This window comes from Lytechinus variegatus, chromosome 1, assembly GCF_018143015.1.
Source record: "Lytechinus variegatus isolate NC3 chromosome 1, Lvar_3.0, whole genome shotgun sequence".
Classification (NCBI taxonomy): Eukaryota; Metazoa; Echinodermata; class Echinoidea; order Temnopleuroida; family Toxopneustidae; genus Lytechinus; species Lytechinus variegatus.
Window position 1 is genome coordinate 80680016 of NC_054740.1, and position 10061 is coordinate 80690076.

The window sequence follows — 10061 nt, forward strand, 5'->3', positions numbered from 1 at the left end:
GGGGTGGTGGTTTAACGAAAACATGAATTAAAGAATAGAATGAAATACAGAAAAAAAAATCTCAACAGAAAACGGAGATGAAAAAATATTCAAAAGTGAAATACGTACAACATGTTTATTATGAATTGGGTGGGGTTAAAGAAAAAATCGTATATAGAAAAGAGAGGGGGTGGCAGAAATAAGCATAAAAAGGGGAAACAAAATAAAATAACTGACGTATGATTGAAAAATTGCAGAAGAAAGGACAAAATATAAGATAGAAATTACAAAATAAAAATAGTTCTAGAAGATGTCAATTGCCCAGATTTATACAATTTTGACATCAGAGTAGCAATCAAGTAAGGCTGGGCTACAAAATATTGAATAATACATGATGCAAAACGCGATTGTGCTATTACCTTTTTTCAGATGATTGATTAGAAGATGTATACCCAACGAAAATAATGAAATGATATCGTATGCAACTGCGATTCCAACTTGCTTTGGGCGCGATTGGTGTAAGCGAGAATATATACGATAAAGGTTACTCAAGCACTCTTGAGAGTTAGATGATATTTTAAATCTAACACTCTAAAAAGTTTACCATAATTGGGTAAAATTGGAACATGAATGTTTGCTGGGTAAAAAGATGCTAAATATTTTGTAAATTGTACGCAATTTACGTTGAAATTTACCCTTTAAACTTCAAACATGCATTTTGCCCAATATTGGGGTAATATGTTACCCAACAAACAGGCATGTTCCATTTCTACCCAATATTAGGTGAATTTTTACTCTCTGTTTTTAGCGTGAAGTTTTGACACAAATATAAACTATGACGATTTCCTGTTTTATTTATCAAATATCAAGTATAGACAAATTTTACAAAGTTCGAATTCGGGATGAAATAATAAAAAAAAAATCTATTGATGCTTGCAGAAACCCAAAGGAGTAATAATGATATCGATGGTGATGATTTTAATGATGATGATGATGATCGATGGTGCTGATGACTAAAAACATTAATAGAAGTTATAATAATAACAAAAACAATTATTATGATGACAATAATAATGATATCAAGATGAGTAATGAAACTGATGATGATGATGATGATGATTAAATAATGAAAATAATAATTGCTGTTGAAGCCGGAGTTTGAGCTGAAAAGGGGGTAAAATAATTGCGCTTTGCATCCCCATAAGGAACGGCACTATCAATCCAGCTTTACTATACACCACAACTCATCAGTAAAAAATGACTAGATGGCAAGGGTCAGCTGGGTGCAACTGTTAATTCAGTCAGGTTTCGGTGTTTTCTAGTCATATTTTACTAGGACACAGTAATTTCTGACTAGAATAATGAGACATATGACTGGACATATCAGTTACATCCAGCAGCCTACTAGTCTTTTTAATCTGATTCGTTTAAAGTGTATAGTCATGACTGCATGTGAAAATGAAAATTAACCGCTGTTTTAAACTATGCTTCCCCACAGTACCCATCTAACTAAATAACATTAACGGGGGCGCCGGTAAGGTACCTTCAAAGGGGAATGCACAGTTGTGCTGAACTAAATCTGTGTCGCGCAAAAAAATATTAACATCATCGTCCAGTCAAAAACAACTCAAATTTGTCAACGTAAAGTGTCACATAAAGTGACTATAAAGCGAATAATTTATTTTTCGTCTGGTCAATAGAATTTGATGTCATTTTGAATTATCATTGACCAACGGCCTTGCCTCGGCTGAAAATTAATACCATTCATATAGAATATATAATATTACCTGCAGTTTTATTACTACACCGGTTATTGTGTGATAATTGGATTTGATTAAAGTGCAATTTATGGTTTACTCTTGCATACGATTTGACCTAGAGAAAGCGTGTAATATAAAAACGAATACAGTGGAGACAGCAGGATTAAAAAAGGGGGGGGCAAGTGGGAGGAGACATTCTAGAGTCCAGAATTTTAAAATTTCTGACGGGGGGGTCCCAATGCCTCCCTGTACCGCCACAGTATACATACGGTCTTACAATCAAGAAATTTGATATTAAATCCTAGGCCACCATGGGACTATGAGGATGGAGGGGGTCTATTTGAGGATAATATTCTGAAGAATTTTGCATTTATGAATTTAGATTAGATAACCTTGCTAATAGTGTAAGGTTTGTATGGAATTGGCGGCCATCCCCATCAGAACTAAATCTCAATCCTGTCATGGCTGTACAGAGGATAAAAGAACATTATACACCATATAAATATTTTTTTTTTCTGTCTTCTTCCGTCTTGCTCCATTACCCTTATTTTCACGATATCTGCTATTGCTGCTATTTTTTTTTTATAATATCCTTATTCGTTTTCACTTCTGTCTGTCTGTCTGTCATGTCGTTGAGTTGAACCCTCTATATCATATAATTTCTAACTTACTTTTATTTCCATTCTGAGTGACTATATAATATGCCGTAGCGTTGCCTAGGAGACAATAATCACCAGAAATTGACCATTGACCTTGGCCCGACTTGGACAAGGTTTGCAAGGATTTAGGTAAAAATCATTCCCCCAAAAAAATATTTTAAGTAGCGTGGTCCTTCAACCATCAACCATGATGACATATAGTTCAAGTACAGAGAGTCAGTCTATTCATGATTACCTTCAACTAAGATTACAGACACCAACTCCTTCCGAAATATTCAAACTACAATTGAATATTGATTTTTTTTAATAATAGCTTCGAGATGAAAAAAACATCAAAAACATATTTCATTTTGTCAGGTTGAATATGTTTTCCATCATTGCTCGAATTCATTGTTTCTTCAAGCCAAAAGATGGCGGTATTCCTAACCGCTTCAAATGGCCATCGAATTTTCGGATATTCTGATAACGCCATCTTTGCAAATCTTCAGGTAGACTGCATGGGAGGGGGGGGTATAATGAAATGGTGATATGGATTTTAATCAAATGACTTATTAAAATCTAGGGCCCCTATTACCTGACCAGTAGTTTTAGTGGTAATTGTATCATAACAGTTGTATTGACCTGCACCACATATATTTCAAATGAGGATGGTTTATTATGATAGGGTCCATTGTTTAACAAATAACAAGGATCAACATCACTATCTCGCTTGCAATAAAGTTCTTGAATAACTTTGATGGTAGTATGTATTTGTATATATATATATATATATATATATATATATATATATATATATATATATATATATATACAGTGCGTCCCAAAAAAAATATACACTTTTGAAATGGCTGCCAAATAAAAAATGTAGCACTTTGGGGAAAAAGACTCTCATATATGGATAGCCAATGAAGTCAACTTTCAAATGACACCAAAAAGTTGGAAAAATATTAATGCTTGAGCGAGCACTGCCCACTGAAACAGAGGGTATGAAAATTAGGGTGGGCTGGAATTAGCCTTCCAATTTATTTCAGTTGTTGAGAGGCAAATCATTTCGAACTTACAAAGTTAAGGGCGTTGTGATAAATTAATGATCAACCTTGATCAGTTTTGATAGCTTAAGCAAATTTTTTAAGTTATTAAATTGAACTTTTATGCATGAGTGAACACAAATTACACTTTTGGAGCAGCATTTCAGCTTTATCATTTGGATCTCTTTTGGGGCAGCATTTCAACTTTATCATGGCGATCTCAGCAATGTGTTCATGGGAGTCGGCCAGTCGGGAGAATAGGGGGTGAGATAGGGCTTAAGTGGGAGAAGTAGGTTGATGGAATAAGGGTCAACAGAACATTCAGCCCCGCCCCCTCCCTCTTTCCCACCCTCCCCTCCTGTTGAGAGACTGATGGCTATTCTTATGTACGTGTGAAGTCCAGAGCAGAATGTTGGTTTAATGATTAATTCTGAATTAGGGCATCAACTTTTTCCTATCAATCATTCAATCAACAATTTATCAGTAAATTAACTCATTCAATATGCAATGTGATCAATAAAACATTCATTTTTTTCCAATAAATTATTTCATTAATCATCATAATCATTAATTTGTTTGGACAATCATTCAAACTGACCATCAGCCACCGGTCACTTGGAAGTTAAGTTTTGAAAAGGCTACAATCCGGGAGATGAGACAGAGAGGGGGGGGGGGCTGGAAAATGGAGGTGAAGAGGGGAGGGTACCTATGACTTTTAATTTGAAAAACGACAAAAAGAAGAGGAATGCCCTTTTAACCAAGTCTTAGCATACCTCGCCCTCTTGCTTGTAACAGGTACATGTACCATCACGTTACTCTGACTCTCATGAACACACTTCTGATGTCCACAAGATGAATATGCTACACTAAAATTGCATTCCTGTTCACTCATGCAGTACATTTCGATTGAGTAATTCATGAAATTTGCCTATTAAAACCAAAACTTATCTCACTCATGAATAGCAGAACACCCTTAGCTTTGTAAGTTCCAAAGGACTAACCTCTCAAAAAACTGTATGGCTAATTCCTGCCCAGCCTAGCCAAGCTTAGTCTCCCAGGAGGAGAGAAGTGGGGGAGGGGGTAGAGATGGAGGGAGGGGTTGCTAAATGTTCTGTTGACCTTAAGCCCATCAACTTACTTCACCTACCTAAGTCATATTACCCCTCTTCTCCTGACTGTCATGAACACATTGTTAAGATCCACATGATCCACATGATAAAGCTGCACTAAAAATTGCAATTCATGATCACTCATGCATTAAATTTCAATTTAATAACGTATGAAATTTTCACAAACAACAAATTGATAACATCTGATCTTTAACTCACCAAATAACCTTCAACTTTGCAAGTACCAAACAAAACATCTGAAAGAAATTGGAAGGCTAATTCCAGCCCACCCTAATTTTCATACCCTCTGTTTCAGTGGGCAGTGCTCGCTCAAGCATGAATAATATTCCAACTTTTGGTGTCATTTGAAAGTTGCCTTTATTGGCTTTCCATATCTATAAGTCTTTTCCCCAAAGTGCTACATTTTTTATTTGGCAGCCATTTCAAAAGTGTATAGTTTTTTTTGGGACGCACTGTATATACACGCACACTTTGTTTTGTTTCACACTTACTCACACCAACCATCGTACATCCACATACCCGCGCTCGCGCTAAGTTCATAACTACTGCTGATAACAAACATTCTTCTCGATGTACACAGTAAAAAAATTATACAACGCTGTTTACTATATGAACCTTAAAGTAATTGTTTAAACGGTTTAAACAAGTGTTTAAATCTCAAGCAACAAAGTTTAATTTTCAATATCTGACCTTCAATAAATTAAACATGATTGTTTAAACGGTTAAACAAATACTCTAAAGTTCATATAGTAAACAGCGTTGTATAAAAACTTAAAAAGCTTTTTACTGCGTAGATCCCGGATGTAGTGAAGACGGAGTGTGATTAAAATAATTTTCATCACGAGCTTCCTTTTTTTTAATTGTTTTCTTACCCTTAGTGTATAACACATCATGGGAAAATTGCAGTTCCTGAAAGTCCTCAAACCGTGTTAACAACCGTGAAATACGGGACAAACTGCTCCCCATGCAGGCACGGTCGGTCAGGACTCGGGACATACCGGTGAAATTCAGGACTGTCCCTTAAAATCCTGGAAGTTTGATTAGCCTGCTCAGTACTTAGCATTAACCTCCATCGCATACATTCGTAATTCCGAAGCTTCGTCATTCCAAAGGTCCGGATATTCCGAAGGTTCGTTATTCCGAAGGTTCGTATATTCCGAAGGTTCGTAATTCCGAAGGTTCGTTAGTCCGAAAACAAAGTGAGGTTCGTAATTCCGAAGGTTCGCTAGTCCGAAAACGTAATGATAAACGAACCTTATTTCGTTTTCGGACTAACGAACCTTCGGAACAACGAACCTTATTTCGTTTTCGGATTAACGAACCTTCAGAACATCGGACCTTATTTCGTTTTCGGATTATCGAACTTTCGGAAAAACGAACCTTCGGAATAACGCCACAAATGTTCGGATTAACGAACCCTTTTACGTTTTCGGATTGACGAGCATCGAGGTACAGGCAATTTACGTGTTTCGGAATTAAGAACCTTCGGAATTATGAAGTGTAACCTTCATCCATATGGCTGCCACCTTATATGATTTTTTTACTCATAGTCCTTTTTTTTTATCTAAAAATATTATACAGGCTTCTGATTGTAATCTTACACTCCGAGAATCGTTTGGATTGTGATTTCCTTCCTTCTTTTTTTTTACACACTTGATTTTTAAATTCAGGTGACTTTCTGTAAACAAGTCATTGGCCATGTTGGCGTGGGCTGTATGCTGCATATGCAAACCAAGTTCCTCGAGCGAATTGTTGAATGTATGCTACAGGAACCTAAGGCTTCTGTCTTTCGATTACAGATAAGTCGTGAGTTGTGAAATCAAAGACATGATGGGGTAGTAGGCTGTTTTCCTAAAACTCTCCAGAATGGGAGGGTCGACCGGCTTTGGGAACTTCCCAATATATCGCGTGTTTCTTTTTGCGCGGGTATTACTTAGGAAGCGGGCATAATCAGAGGGGAGGGACTCATGGACGTAGGCAAAGAACGTAGAGTGCGTCAACACTTTGGAAACAGTTTTGGAAACAGCTGATGCCATCTACTTTCTTTCAGTGTTTCCACTTGGAAGGAAATTACCTTCTGAGTTCTGGGTAATCCGAATCATTTTTATGTATTTTTCGGGTAATGAAAAAATTCCAGGTAATTCCGGGTAATCCGAAAATTATAATAAAACAACAATTAAACCTTGCAACTTTTAATATTCATTAAAGAATAATTGTTTACCCCGTATAGTCCAAAATTTTCCGATCGCGCTCCGCGCTCGCATTTTTTAATTTGCTATTTTTTTTAAAGAGGGCGTGAACCAAAAAATGTTAAAAACCTTGTCATTAAAAACATTGTCCTATTTTGTTATTAAAATCAAATTTGGAAATTTCAGGAAATATCTCTGAATTTCGGGAAATTTGGGATTCAGTTTCGGAAAATTTATTTTGGATCTGTGGAAACGCTGCTTTCATTTGTCGTGGATTTCTTTGATTGGGCAGAAACTAAAATAGCAGGGCTAGCAGGCTATAATTTGAGTGGGCTCCAAGTACGTACGTCTGAGACTCTGAATTCTTTGAAATATTGGCAAGACGTACAGCTGACGGCATCGACGACTCTTAATCTTCATAATGGGTATCATCGATACTCCCGAGTAGTGTAGTGTATAAATATCTATTTTCCCCCTTTATTGACGTTTTTCTCTCCTTTTCTCTTTGATTTTGGACCCCCCGGGTCACACATGGCACGTGTTCCCCCGCTCCCTTGATTTTATTCCACTAACTATATTCTTCGAAATGTAGAAAGTAAAAATCACCCTGCTAAGTGGTCTAGAGATTAGGGGACTTTTGATGCTTGCCCCCCTCCCACCCAAAAAATAAAAATTACGACCAAGATAAAAAAAAGAGAGAGAAAAGGAAAGGAAAGAAAAGAGAGAAGGGTAAACTATTTTTTAATATTATGTAAAAAATCTATCAAAAAAATTTACTTTTGTTTAAATTTGTCGATTATTTTTGTTCGCTCGCTTGCAACTTTTTATGAATTTTGTTTGATAAGCAAAATCTCGCCCCTCAACTTTTTTCTCTCATTACACCACCGACCCTGATTATTCTCTGCTGGTAGTTAAGGAAAGAAGGGAAAGCAATAGAAAGGGTTGGAAACAAAACAAGGAAACAAAGGACAGGCATAAAATATTCCAGATGTAGGGGGAAAACGTAAAAAACAGATATTCTTCTGTGAAATAAAAAAAAAATGTACACCACTGATTATATCTCTTCTCGGAAATGTAAAAAAAATGGAAATCATCTTGATTTTTGGCTGGTGAGGAAAGAAGGTAAGGAAATTAAGCGAAAGGGGTGCCTATAGGAAACACAATGAAGGAAATCAGATATTCATTTAATGAGAGGAGGAATAATTAGACCAGTGTTATGTGCAGAGTAAAAATCGGCAATCTCCTATGTTGGAAATAAAGACAATGAAATTAGAAGAAATAAAACTAAAGGAGACACTAAAATATTCTTCAGTGACAGATTAACATTTTGAAGAGTTACATTATATCTAAACGATGAACTTTTTCATGGTGAACCGTTTTTTTTTTAAGAAATAAAAAGAAATTCCAGGCCTAGCAAGCAGCACTCACTCATAAATCATCTATATTAAAATGAGCGTTCAAATTACTATTTCAGTGATTTTTGGGGACCGAAAAAGTTTCTAAAATCAATTACTCATATATTGACGTCATCTTAGCTATTATCATTTTCTTCTTTTTGTGGGTACTATTATCCTTCCTTGATTGTAATATATTATCAAATTTTGTGGTTTTATGATTTGAAAAGCTTTCAACTTTCTCTGGTTTTATTTTTTATTTTTAATTTTTTTTTCTATATGCATACTGGTTTGAAAGCCATTATTCCCCAGCACTGAACTGAGCCATTCTAAAACAGTACCTGTAGGATAAAATGTTTGACAAGTCCTTCATTAAACGCTCCTCTTAAAGATATATTTATATTCCTAAGCATATTCTACTTGCTCTTCTCTCCCCTCTTGTCTTTTTTTTTCTTTTTTTCTTCTCTTTTTCTTCTCTTTTTCTTCTCTCTTTCCTTTCCCCCTTTCTTCTGCCCCTTTTTTAGTGCGCGCCGCCAATAAACCGGGAGGTCGGCCAGGGCCGCTAGCTGCCCTGGATCCGCTGATGCTTAATAAGGTTGTGTTTTAGGGGCAGATCGTAGCTTTCGCCAACTCCACGGCCGGCCAAGTTTTTGTTAGTTTCTTTAAAGGGGCATTTATTTATTTTATTTATTTATGTTTTCTTTAGACAGGGTGTTCTCATTACATAAAAAACTGCTTTTCGAGAGAACCCTGTACTAAAAATACCATTATGAAAAATACGAGACATTTGGCTTCCTCCTGCTCGTACGCACGGGCGTCCGTCGATATAACACATGATATTTTTATGAAAATATGCACCCTTTTTCTTAAAAGTTGATGGAGAGGGGGAAAAATTAATCGTATCAAGTCGGGGTATTCAGTAATGAGTACAGGAGAAAGTATATTTCACTGATTTTCATGATTCATTCCATTTGATTAACTCATCTATTCGTGTTTTGGGGCTAATCTTTCCTTACGCATTGCTTTTTGGCAGAAGTTCTATGGAAAATGCACCTTTTTTCACACAAACTTTGAGACACTCTGTATTCATGCATTCCCCCATTGCTCGAGAATGAATGGGCAGTTAACGACGGGGTTAAAGATTTATTGAGGAACGGAATGTATATTTCATGAAAATGAAAGCCATTTCCCCATTGGATGTTATCTTCAATACGTGTTTTTTAGATGAAGTTAGTTGTCGAATAGGCTCTCCTGGCATTTGAGGTCTCTATCGGTGACGTCACTCAGGATCGTCATGCCTGAACCATCGGCCGGGCAGGGGTCGCAATGGTATATGATTTATGCATAATGCACTCGATATATACAATAATCTTGTCCTCCCGTTCAAATGAATGTGAAACTCATATAATTTTCATCAGAGCATTCAACAGGAGTACTGTAGTACACATTTCTTTGTTATAAGTGAATTAAAGTCCCTCCAGTGAGTTTGATCACCCCTATTGTGAAAATGTTTCACCCCTACGTTGTAACACAGTCAGCTGTTTGCACTCAGGGTCACTCCGTGACCTGTGTGTCCGTTCAAGAGTTGTACACGATTTTCTGTCTCATTTAGGCAGAAATCTTTCATAATGTATAACAGTCATAATACAATATGGTGAACAAGAAAAACTAAATCTATACATGCAATATAAAAGAAATGCAAGTGCTTAGAATGTCAATTCTTTAGGTCCTAGCAGCTACCTATATTCTTATAAAACAACATGAATGACATGTGCCCTATTTCAATATTGAGAGTGCGAATCGCGAGCTGAATTTTTTTGAAATTTCATGCATTTTGTCCTGAAAATTGAACAATCAAAGCACTGAATGTTTCCTGAACAAGATGAAAATATATAGGTCTATAAATGCGAGTGGAAAGCGCG